Source organism: Microtus ochrogaster, linkage group LG9 (assembly GCF_000317375.1).
Source record: "Microtus ochrogaster isolate Prairie Vole_2 linkage group LG9, MicOch1.0, whole genome shotgun sequence".
Taxonomy (NCBI): domain Eukaryota; kingdom Metazoa; phylum Chordata; class Mammalia; order Rodentia; family Cricetidae; genus Microtus; species Microtus ochrogaster.
The window spans coordinates 35,690,743-35,703,992 of NC_022034.1; the positions used below are offsets into that span (position 1 = coordinate 35,690,743).

Below are 13,250 nucleotides of genomic sequence, written 5' to 3' on the forward strand. Positions count from 1 at the left end.
GTAACAGAAATTCTCATAATAGACACAATGACCCCTACCATCTTTATCACCCCCAACCTTGCAACAAATGTTTGGAGACTGAATGGGAAGTCCTCAGTAGCTAGATCATGAAAAGCAGCAGCTGCCTTCAGCCTGAGCCACATCCTGTTGTTCGTATGAGCCTCTTTGAAAAACATGTGTCTTAGATTCTCTCAAGCTATCTTTATAGTCCCCTGCTTCACAACCCATATGGACACCACAGAAATCTTGGAAAGTGGTGTAGAGCTAAAAGAGTCCTTGCAAATTATTGGAAATCATGAGTCTGGCTTCAAGCAACCTATTTCCTATAATTCTGTACTCTCACCAGTTTCATGACAATGGCTAATATCTTCAATTAGGGGAAACCACATAATAATACCAAGATAATTATTATTTGATAATTATTATCAGTTATTAAAATATTTTATTAATAATATTTTTGTTCAGGTATATATATTTAATACTATTCAAGATGTTTTTATGTGCATCAATGGATCAATTCCTGCATTTTAAAGTACCTAACAGATATATAGTATTTTGGCATCATCTTTATTTAAGCAATCTACTGATACTTGAAATTTAATATTTTCCCTTAAACACTATCCTTTTCATATTCTAGTTTCTAATATTATTGAGATGTCTCAGTTAACCAAGACTGAACTGAACAGTATGCTCTTCTATGTCTCTTCTGCATCCTCCAGTCATTTGTAAAGTTATATATCCTCTGCCTCCTCCTATTTCTAACTTGCATGCCTTGTTTTCCTTTCAGAGTTTATACAATGATGTAATTTAAGACTCAGGCTTTAACAGCCTGTGTGGTACTACTAATATTGACTCACATCTTTTTTTTTTAACTTTCATCACTGCATTTTATTTCGCCTTGGAATTAAATCAAGGAAAAATTTCTATTCATCTCCCTCCAACAGACTAAGCAGGTCAAAAAACAAAATCACATCTTGCTTGTTTTTTTCAACAGACTTGCACCAGAGACAACTCATTCTCATCTCTATTGTCTCTTAGGTCTCACTTCAGTTTAACTTACTCCTAACCCTCACTGTCTCATATTTGTTGCCCATGGTGACCAGGAATGGATTTAAGAGAGTCATTTGTATTTAGCTCCTTGTCTTACATGTTAGTTGGACACCAAACAAATTATGAAACTAAAACTCGACATACTTCTTTTATTTTTATATCTTGGAATTAGCTGTCTCCACACTTGTTGCACTTACATATGAATGTTAAGACATTAAGTTTCTATTCTAGGCTACACACTCCTGCTAAGGTAATGATCCTACAATGCTATTCTTGCATGCCACTCTCTTCTCACAGAGTTAGACAATTCTCACTGTCAAGGAGGCTCAAAAATGCCTTCTTTCCTGCACTGCCAGGCATTTATGAACACATTTTTAAGCTACCCACAGACACCTCTAGAAATTGTGTTCTAAGGAGACCCGGGTGTTACCATTTTTCTTAGTTCTCCCCCCCCCCAGCGGGACACTCTACAAATTCTAAATGACATCTCTCAAACACTGCCTCTTTTGGGACCTCTTTCCCCATATTTCTAAATCTTCTATTCATTAATCCATCCTTTGTAGGTATTTTCCCTCTTTCCAATTTGGGGACTTGCCACCAAGCTCCCAAACATGGAGAATTATTTTTACTTATGAATGTCCTACCTTAGCTTCTAGCCAGCTATTCTTAACTAAAGTTATCCTGTTTAGTTTTTGCCTCTGGGCTTTTACCTCTCAGTAGTCTATATAATTCCTTTTCCTTCTTACTTTGGGTGACTGGCCCCTGGAATCCTCCTTTCCTTCTCCTTTCCTTGTTCTTCCCTCCTTTTTGTCTCCTTCTATTTATTCTTCCTGCCTAGCAGCCCTGTCTATTTTTCTCTCCTGCATAGATTTTGGCCATTCAGTTCTTTCTTACTCCAATCAGATGTTCTAGGCAGGCAAAGTAACACAGCTTCACTGGGTTAAACAATGCAACATAAAAGAATGCAATGCATCTTTGCATTATTAACCAAATATTCCACTACATAAACAAATGTAACAACTTAATCTAATATTCCACAACAATCCTTTCTCTTCCTTAAACTTTATGACACCTTGAAGCAGTAATTTTTCCTGCTTCAATTTTGTCGCTCTTCCTACTAGAACATCATCTACTCTGTGGTAAGAAGAGTACTTCATTCCCATTTCCTCTTACCTTTCTCAGCATTGAGATTTAGCTAATATTTATTATTAAATTTCTTCGATGCTTGAAAAACTAAATACCATTATTATTGCCCCTGTACTAACATTATACAATTATGTAATCTTTTACTTTTATATATACTTATGAAGGCATATAGAGATACATGTAAGATGTGTGAAGTATGTGGTCATTTCCGAACATTTGAAGCACATAAAATGTACAGAGGAAAAGGAAAAAATTATTTGTTGTTCTACAAAATGAAATTAACTAGGATGTATTTTAGATGTATTTTCAGTGCTTACTGTTCTTTTGAAAAGTAAGTTTTCATGTGATTTTTTGACTGTTTTACAAATAGGAATTGTTTGAAAATATTATTAACTGGTTCTTTAATATCTCAACTTCCAAATACATTATTCATTTATTCCTTCTTCTGTTGAAGTAACTTAAAATTGATTCCAATATATTAGCAGTTACCAAATTTAAAAGTCAAGTAAGCATTCTTGTACATAAACTTTTGCTTCAGTTAGTTTCTTGTAATTGATGATAAGAAACAACATGAGAAGGCATGAGTAATAGATCATTTAAGTTTTTTTCAGGAGTTATTTTATGTCTAGGTACCTTTAGCAGATATGACTATTCATTCCTGTTTTCAAAACCCATTATCACTGTTTGATCGCCTACAACAATGCTGCCTCTAGTTTCACATTTGATAGAAGAGTCAACAGGTTTCCCAAATATCCATTTATGGCCATTTGTCCGATTTTACTTTAATTCACTAGTTTCAATTCTTCTAGGATATTCTGATATGCAACTCACCTTTTGGCAAGTTTGGATGTGGGAACAGCAACTCTGGGTGCACATTATTTAAATAACTTAAAAGTCAGGTGGGAAATCAGATCCACTATTGATATGAAGGTCAGTGTAAGAGTAAGACATTCCTACTACCAGCTGATATGTGGATGGGAGCTAAAAATTTGGTAAGAACCTGACTTAGCAACCTGTGGTGTGACATTTGTTAGAAGGTGGGTAATTTTACTATGAGTTCTCCTCTGCTATTAGTGGATTGTGAGATATGTGAACACAGTTTTTGTCATGATTTTAGGGATCCCTCACTGTTGAATTGCATCAGGCACATAATAACAATCAAAGACAGAAGAGAGTCTGTGCTTCATGTTGGGTCTGGTGGTTGGGATTCCCTTTAATGTATAATCAGCCTTCTTTGACATAGGAACAGCTGAGAGAATAACACTCCTGTCTTGCACAGAAAAGGAGGCTTTCTGCCCATTCAGTTACACATGAGTCAGTATGCTATAAGTAAGCTGTCTTCACTATCTCTATTTTGGGAAATAGTGGATTTATTATTAGAATTTATAAGTCAAGAATGCTGCATATTATAAATATACATACATACATATGTTCAATATGCATCAAAAGGAAGGAAAGAATAGGGTAACAATGTGGGTATTTTTCCATAAATATTAAATATTTCATTTCTGTTTACACATGATAATTCAGTGGTGAAAGGTGAGATGGAGTTTTTCATTATAAATTCAAACAAAACAACTCTGCTAGCATTGTTTTTCAGACTTAAAAATAAAATAAAAATTGGAAATGATAGCCTGTCTTATGATACAATAATGGCCAGAATATATAAAAACCCTTATTTTAACATGGTCAAGTGGAAATAATCTTCAGTCTTTGATAAGTAGAATGGGATGCCATGTTTCTCTCTGGGTGATATCATAAAAAGGTAGATTATTGAATTTACTCTGAAAAGAAAAAGGAAATGAGATAGATATGTTTAGATGAAAAAGTAGATTATTGAATATACTTTTAACGAGCAACTACTAGTTTTACATGTTTTTACTGGATTGTTCTTTTGTGTATTGTATACAAATTTGGTATATTGAGATTAATTTTGTTAGAACATACTGTAAATACATTTATACTCTTGTTCAAGGTATTGTACCTATATAACTCATTTAACAATGTAATGAAAGCTTGTAGTCCTTGAAAATTATTATTACCAACTGCTTAGGATAATAAGGAAATGCAGGTTAGTAGTTCCAAAACAAATACCTAGTTAACTATACAGGGACAAACCTTGAAAGTCAGCCTTCTGATTAAACCTGAACCTCAAATGTTATCTGAATATTTGGGTATATTTGTATTAAGATTAAATTGCTGGCAATATGAAATCATTTCAAAATACACTGATATTTCAAAAGGTTAAAAATCAAAAAATATGGTTTGAAAATCAGCAATTAAAACTCCTGCTCAGTTTCTTGTAAAAAAAGAAAATCAACAAAATTATACCTAGAAAGTCCCATAAAAAACAAAACTTAAGCCACTCTTTTTGTTTGTTTTGTTTTTTCAGGGAAGGGATTGGCTGTGTAGCCTGGTTATCATGGAGCTCCCTTGGTAGACCAGGTTGACCTTAAACTCATAAAGATCTGCCTGCCTCTGCCTTCTGAGTGTTGAGATTAAAGGTGTGTGCCACAACCAATTAGCTTAAGTCATTCTTTTCTTAACAATTTTTACTGTCCATTGGGGCAAATCCATATTACTTTCTTAAGACACTTAAACTTGCACACATTTGTTTAGATAAATGGCTAGAATATAAATTTGTGGTTTGCATACATTTTGTTTCAGAGATTAGAATGACTCACCATGTGTTTAGTCTGAAACTTTTCTTTGAAGGTTGACTTGGGTCTTATAAGAGGAATTGACTTTTCATTTTGCTTTAGCATAGCATTATTGTTTTCTTCTTGTCTGTGATAAAGAAACTACCAAGGGTTAAATAGCCTCTTTATGGAATGTGTGATTCATTATTTTCCTTTCTGGTCAGAGCAATATCTTTGCTTATTGCTGAAATATTGTCTCTATACAATGCTTTGAATCAAGTCAAGTTCATTGTTTGTCTTCATGGGTAGCATGATGTATTAAGGATGAGTTAGCAGTTACAAGAGAGATAAAGAGCCCTGTAGCAAGAGTACAATTTTAAGCTAAATCCTGATATATATGTCCTATAAGGATCAAACCCTTTCCTTTCCAAACTATTATTCACATTCATTTAAATATGGTCACTACTACTTATAAGACCGGCACAGAAAAAGACATTCTTATTAGTTGGAAATTAAATAGTTTCTTGGTGTTATCCCCTAATTTTGCAAAACACATACAATTTGGGATGTTTTTGCTAATCTGCATGGGAAGTAGAAAAAGACAAGATCTCCTGAGTAAATTGGGAGCATGGCGACCTTGGGAGAAGGCTGAAGGGGAGGGAACAGGCAGGGAGGGGAGCAGAGGAAAATGCAGAGCTCAATAAAATCAATAAAAAAAACTTTGTTTTTGTGATGGAAGTGAAAGAATAACTTTCCTGAATTCTCCATCCAGAAACAATGACACCAGGAATGTAAGGAACAACTATAATCTACCTCTTTTCTGTTCCAAATGTTAGCAGTAGGAGCTGAGCTAGGGTTTTAAACAAGTACCATCTTGACCTCTTAGGACTCTGACCTTTCTGGAGATGAGATGCAAATACTTAGTAAAACTATAAAGAATGAGTGTGCTATTTTTAAATATTATCTAAATATCCAGAAGTGGTATCCTCAAAAGATGTATTAAGGGAAACAGTGTGGTTAGCATGTCAAACCACAACAATTGCAGTAGGTATAAACACAGAGGAGGAAGAGAAATAGTGACGCTAAGACAGACCAGCTGCACCAGCTGCTAGAGCAGTCACTTTGCTTCCTGTTCTACAACACACAGAGTAATGTTGTGTGTGTGTGACATGTATCTACAAATGGCTAATACCACAGTTACAAGCTTTGTTATTGAGTTCCATGTCATCTGTACAAAGCTTAAGTGAATAAGATTGGAGTCTTAGACCAAGATGCTTGTAATAATCCTCTTGTTTTTGATTGGCAACAACACTAGTGGCACTTTAATAGTATTTTTCAATAGTTAACTCTTGCTTATAAACGGATTTTATATTATAACAAAAGTGCCATAAAGTAAGGACATAATAATTTGTGTCCTAGTGACATTTTAAGAGTAGATTTGTGGGCCAGACATCTTGGTGCATGCCTGTAATCAAACTATGTGACAGTCTGATTCAAGATTATAAATCTTGTAATCCAAGGTCTTCCTGGATTACAGAGTGAGTATCAAAGTCAAATTAGGCAATGTTGTCAGACTTTTTCTCAAAATTAAAGAAAACACAATGAATCAGAGAGACAGCAGGTGGGGAAGTATGTGGAAGGTGTTATAGGGAGGAAAGGAAGGAGGAATATAATTCTATTTTAATTAAAAAAAATTTTTAGAAGGTCAGTGGTAGAATGCTTGCTTAGCCAGTATGACTCTGTACGTTCAATCCTCAGGGCTACAAAAATAAAGTAGATTAATAGTTGGAAGGATGTATCCCTGAATGCTGATTGCTAAAATCTACAATTATATATGATGCACCAGTGAATGCATTTGGCTTAGGAAACCTAGACAGTAACACTTATGAAATGGTTCCACAACTATAGATTCCATTATTATAAAGTGGTTCATTTCTCTTTCATTTATAGCTTAAAAACAATACCCTAACAACATCAGAATTATATTATTGCTTCCCATTTGGCAAGAATACCAGCTAATAATATTATCACAGTTTTTGTATTTTAGAAAATTAATTTACAAATTTTAATAACATGCTAGTAGTTCAAAATCCTTATCTGAGGCACACATTTTTTTTGTGAGAAAAATAAGAGCAACTCACTGATATTCATGTGTATTAGATATATATATTCTCATTCACGGTGTCTGGAGAGCTGGATAAAAAACAGAGGCTTGGCTTGTGACCCATTCTCATCTTGAGTTTGCAGTAGTATCCACTATAGAGGGAAGACATGCTGTATGCTGGAGCTACTTTTAAATCCAATGTTTCCTAAAGATGGATATTTTGTAGAGTGTCATTACAGCACAGGCTTAGAGAAATGCAGGTGTTGGTGGGTTGTTGGTGGCCCACTCTCTGTTCTCTACAGCTCAGAGGCAATGCAGTCTGTGTATCAAGCACTGACATGGGATCAAACTAGTCCCTCTGAATGTGGTTGGCAGTCGGGGCAGACTGAGGGGCCAATGACAATGGTACTGGGATTTGTCTCTACTGCATGTACTGGCTTTTTGGGATTCTATTCTCTTTGGATGTATACCTTGCTCAATCTGGATGTAGTGTGGAGGGCCTTGGACTTTCCACAGGCCAGGGTGCTTTGCCTTCTCTTAAGGTTGGAGGGGCCGGGGGGAGGGTGTATGAAGGGAGTGGGAGGAGGGGAGAAAGTGGGAATTTGGATCTGTATTTTTTAAAAGTAATAAAACAACAAAAACAACAACAACAATAATAATAAAAAAAAAAAGAATGAATGGAAACAATGGAGCCAACAGAAACACTTGGAAGGTAGAACACATTTGCATTTTCTTCACCCAATCCAGCCATCCTATCCCTAATTGCAGGGCATTCCTTAAATTCTTGGTTGTTGGGTAGAGCTGTGCTGTAGACAATGTCAATGATAGGCACCTTGTGTGTCTTTCTCTTGTATTCTATAGTGCTATTTTGGGCCAAAGGACTGCCTTTATATCACATGATAAAATACCTTCAGGATTTTTTTCTCTTTTACACAGTGGACTGATAGTGGGTGTGCTAGCCCTGTTTCTACAAGATATGCTCAGCAAGTAATAGAAATTTGAAATTAGCATTCATATGTTCCTTACAGAAGAGGAAACCTGGCTTAGAGAAGACAAATAATTTAAATAGTTTATTTAAGTTGTAAATACCAGAGTGTCTTTTATGTGATCAAATTTGCCTATCTCCGTTCTGCAATGCATTTGTAATTTCAAGGAACATAAACGTGAATATGGCATGGTTGGACTCAGTTTCATGCACTAAGCATCTTCCTGTGTAGTTCAAGAAAATGTAGATTTATTTACAGGGTACAAGTGCTTAACGTTTAATGGAAAACCAAAGCAATGGTGTTCCGGGATGATTGCCACAAAGCTCTGAGTTTGAGTTCACATCTCTACAGCTGTGATTCAGAGGCCTGCTGTGTTCATATTTATTGCTATTGCCCTCAAGTCGTCTTGCCTTCTAAATGTCATCTACAAAGTGGAAGGGGGAACTAGAGCCTAATTGCAACAGTGTCCTCTCTGGGAGCTAGTGCAGTACTTGTCACCAGAGTGGGAAGGTCCCCATTTTTACCTTTGGTCCTTCAGACTTGAAGTTCATCTCACTGTCAGAAATCTTCATTCATAATTTCACTAAAGATCCATATTTGGTTTTCCATGCCCTGCCTCTAGGGTCGGGTGTGATCCTTGTAGGGTGTTTAGAACTCACAATGTCTACTCAAAGAGTTCACAATTCATTGTCAAAGACAGACAACGAAAAGATTATCATGGCCTAGGAAAATGTCTGTCAGTAAAATGCTTGCTGCATTCTTATGAGGACGTGAGTTTTGCACTCACTGCTCATGTGACAAGTTAGATGTAATGGCACACATATATAATCCCAGTCCTAGGGAAAGAGAGAGAGAGAGACAGGAGGATTTCTAGGGTTTACTGACTAACCAGATTAACTTAACTGACAAGACCCAGGTCCCAGTAAGAGATTACAAAATGATTAGATATCAAAACGACAGATAAAGAACTACATCTGAGGTTGATTAGGGATTCTTTTTAAAATTGATTTTATTGTGCTATACATTTTTTTCCCAGCTCCCCTCCCGGCCTCTCCCCTTCCCTCTTACCTTCTCCCATGGTCCTTATGTTCCCAATTTGCTCAGGAGATCTTGTCTTTTACTACGTTCAATGTAGATCAGATCCATGTATATCTCTTTTAGGGTCCTCATTGTTGTCTAGGTCCTCTGGGATTGTTATTTGTGGGCTGGGTTTTTTTATGTTTAAAAAACACTTATGAGTGAGTATATGTGTCTTTCTGTGTCTGGGTTACCTCCCTCAAAATGATGTTTACTAGGTCCATCCATTTTCCTGCAAAATTTAAGATGTCATTATTTTTCTCTGCTGTGTAAATGTACCACATTTTTCTTATCCATTCTAGGTGTACATGCACACATATCCATAAACACCTACACACATGTGTGCAAAATCATACACATGCACACATATAAAGGCAAGAAGAAGGTATGAAATGAGTGCAGTGATGGATGTTGGTGTTGCTGGTAGCAGAGAGAAGGCTTTTGTGAATGAGCACTCTGATGAGAAATGAGAAAAAGAACCAAAATGAGCATTGTGTAAATGATGTTGACTGAGTTAAGCATAAGGGCTTAGTGAGAGTAGAAAATATGTCAGGGCGTTGAGGAAACCATGCTGGGTGTGGGGAGACAACAGTCCATAGTCATGACACAGATAGTCACCACAGAGGGGAAAACATGAAGAAAAGTAACGTACTGAGTTTGTGGTTTGGAAACATCAGATTGACCTTGCACTGCTTGGGCACATGAAACTTCAAGAATCTTGGAGTTCAGGGATATTAATACTATAGCACTTGGTGGATGCTTAGGGGAAGATCAGAGTGAAGGAGAAGAAGGAATTCATAATTATGCCTTGGACTTCTACAAATGATTTGAGTCAGAACTCTGAGCTAGATAAACCTAATAGGAAAGTGGAGAGTTTTTCTGTTATTTCTCTTTGACTTAATTGTAATTTGGTATGATCCAGTGTTGTATGGAGAGCGGCGGGCTACGTTCCCACCTGGATCCCATATGGCTAGCCTAGCCCCGGAAATAATTACATGGAAACTGTATTCTTTTAAACACTGCCTGGCCTATTAGCTCCAGCCTCTTATTGGCTAGCTCTTACATATTGATCTAACCCATTTCTAATAATTTGTGTAGCCCACAAGATGGCTTACCAGGGAAGATCTTAACCTGCGTCTGTGTTGGGTGGGAGAATCATGGCGACTGCCTGACTTAGCTTCTTTCTCCCAGCATTCTGTTCAGTCTTCTCCGCCTACCTAATATTCTGTCCTATCAGGGCCTAGCAGTTTTCTTTATTAATTAACCAATAAAAGCAACAGATAAATACAAGACCCACCTCCATCAATCCAGTTGTATATTTAAAAAGATCTTTGTATGCAAGTGTTGTTTGTTTTTCAATAGAGAGAAGGCAGTGACTTCCCTGAAAATGTCAAAAATTTGATTATCCTGATTCAAAACTTGTAGTGTCATATCCTTATGATGGATGCTCATTCAGCTTTGTTGTAGATGTCAGCGCCTTATATTTCAAACACACAGTAAATAGTTTTATTCCAGACAGTGCAGCCTGTTTCCTATCCTTAAAACATCTTTTTGTCATGAAGGAGATGAGTGTTGAATTTATTACAGCATAAATAATTCTGGATTCATTGTTGAACTCTTAGGAATGGAAGACAAACACAGACAATACTCTACAATGACACCCATGAGAATAGCTGAGGTCCAGGCAGTTCTGGAGTAAAACACCAACCCAAGAACCCAGAGTTGTAGAGGATCATGGGTACTCAGGCATGGGTGTGCTTGCACATGCTGATGGCAAGTGGGTGACTGGATGTGATGCTGTTTCTTGAAATAAAGCTTCAGCTGGCCAGGAAAGCATCAATAAAATTTCTCTGCCATTTCTATACCTTGCTGAAAAGTAACGATATCAATAGTCATAATGACGATGTTAATAGCCTTCTCATCTGCCCAGGATCATGATTATTTCAAGAGTGTCTGAAATCTGAATATATGCTGGAGTCAGAGTAATCTCAGCATGGGTAATCTACTTGAAGTCATATGAGTTGACTAGCATCTCATACCTGGTAAAAACTGAAGCCGAATTTATGTACAGAAAAGGCATCTCCAAACCAGTTTCATCTATATGCTTGATAATTACAGTTAGCCAAAGTTGAGTTAACCACAAACAGGATCCCGTAGAAAATTCAGTAGAAAGCATACAATTCACACTCTCAAGAACACATAGAAAACACTATCCTGAGTGAGGTAAACCAGACCCAAAAAGAAAAACATGGGATGTACTCACTCATATTTGGTTTCTAGCCATAAACAAAGGACATTGAGCCTATAATTAGTGGTCCTAGAGAAGCTAAATAAGGAGAACCCAAAGAAAAACATATAGGCATCCTCCTGAATATTAACCTTCATCAGGCGATGAAAGGAGACAGAGACAGAGAACCACATTGGAGCACCAGACAGAAATCTCAAGGTCCAAATCAGGAGCAGAAGGAGACAGAGCACGAGCGAGGAACTCAGGACCACGAGGGGTACACCCACACACTAAGACAATGGGGATGTTCTATCGGGAACTCACCAAGGCCAGCTGGCCTGGATCTGGAAAAGCCTGGGATAAAACTGGACTCTCTGAACATAGCGGACAATGAGGACCACTGAGAACTCAAGAACAATGGCAATGGGTTTCTGATCCTACTGCACACACTGGCTTTGTGGGAGTCTAGGCAGTTTGGATGCTCAACTTGCTAGACCTGGATGGAGGTGGGGGTTTCTTGGACTTCCCACAGGACAGGGAACCCTGATTGCTTTTCGGGCTGAGGAGGGGGGGGGCTTAATTGGGGGAGGGGGAGGGAAATGGGAGGCGGTGGCGGGGAAGAGACAAAAATCTTTAATAAATAAATAAATTAAAAAAAAGAACACAAAATGCAATTTTCTGCTCACAGCATTTATTACTAATGGTGAAAATAACAAATATGTACAGCGACCAAGAATCTAGCAAATAAAGTTTGTGTGAAAATTTCATTTTATTTCTAGTAGATTCATAAAATTTGAAGGTGGTAATATACCAGCTATGCAAACTAAATGGAGCTGGCATGCGGTACAAGGGGACGGAGGAGTGTAGATTGATTCAGTCACTCTTGCTGGTTTTTGTCAACTTGAGTAGCATTTGCTCCAGGAAGCAGCATCAATGCTGAGAGAAATGTGTTACTACACCCTTGAATGTGCACGTGAAAGATGCCTTGAGGGCTGCAATGTGCGCCATGACAAACATACAAAAGATCTGAAAAATGGTGTGCATGAATAAGAGAAGATAAGTCAGTTACCATAAACCATACCACAGTCATAGTATTCATGGGTTGCATTGGATTACAGTGACATTAAGCATGTGTAGTCACCCTCAAATGTGCTGAACATCAGAAATGATGCTATGTGACATATATACATATATATACAATTATATATGCACATATACCAAACACACACACTCACACATACTCAAGTTATATACTTATAAAGTATCCCAATTAAAAACAGCTTATTTTCTTACACTGACACATGTTTTGGATCAGAAAATCTTATTTAAAAGTACACTTAAATAAAAAAAATATATTAGACGTTCCTTCCCCATGACCCTTATCTTTTATTCATTCGTATTTATGCTCTGCACAAGAATATACCCATTACTTATGGTGCTACTTGAAAGACAAGATTAGTTAGAGGAGTTTATTTTGCTGCTTTCACTCGTGTGTTTATGAGGGCCAGTGATGCTGATTCTTGTGGATTTGACAAACTGGGGGATAGAAGAGTCAGGGCTTTTGGATAAGAGTCCTCAGCATATCCAATCAGGTGTCAAGGTTGTAAGTCATCTGGCTTGGGTATCGCTTTATGCTAGGCACTGAGCCACAGGTGCACATTTCTACCCACAGGTAGGCAGAGCAGACTTGTTTCATCACTCTGGTCTTGAGCTTACCCAGGTACATTTTGGTAAAGAGAAAGTAGGTTCTAACTGAGTTCCTTTTTTCTCCACTGGAGTAAACTCAGAGCATTTTTGATCCTCATTTAACCCACTAAATGTATCCTGAAGTTTCTTGTTCTACAACTCTGGGTTTTCATCTTACTTAAGCATGATTCCTTTTTACTCTTTGAAGTATGGAAAGGCAGACATTTATAATAAAGCCTAGAAATGATGTAAAGAGAATAAGGATGTTTTAATGTACCTTAGTTTGCATTTTAATTTAATTTTTAAATTTTGGCATGCAGAGGAGCACAAGCTAT

The 13,250-nt window shown here is 37.0% G+C and overlaps 1 protein-coding gene across 3 annotated transcripts in view; it reads left to right on the forward strand.

Annotated features, from left to right (window-relative positions):
- Clvs2 (clavesin 2) overlaps positions 1-13,250 on the forward strand; it is an 88,816-nt gene that overhangs the window by 52,342 nt on the left and 23,224 nt on the right. The gene's annotated exons all lie outside the window — the stretch shown is intronic.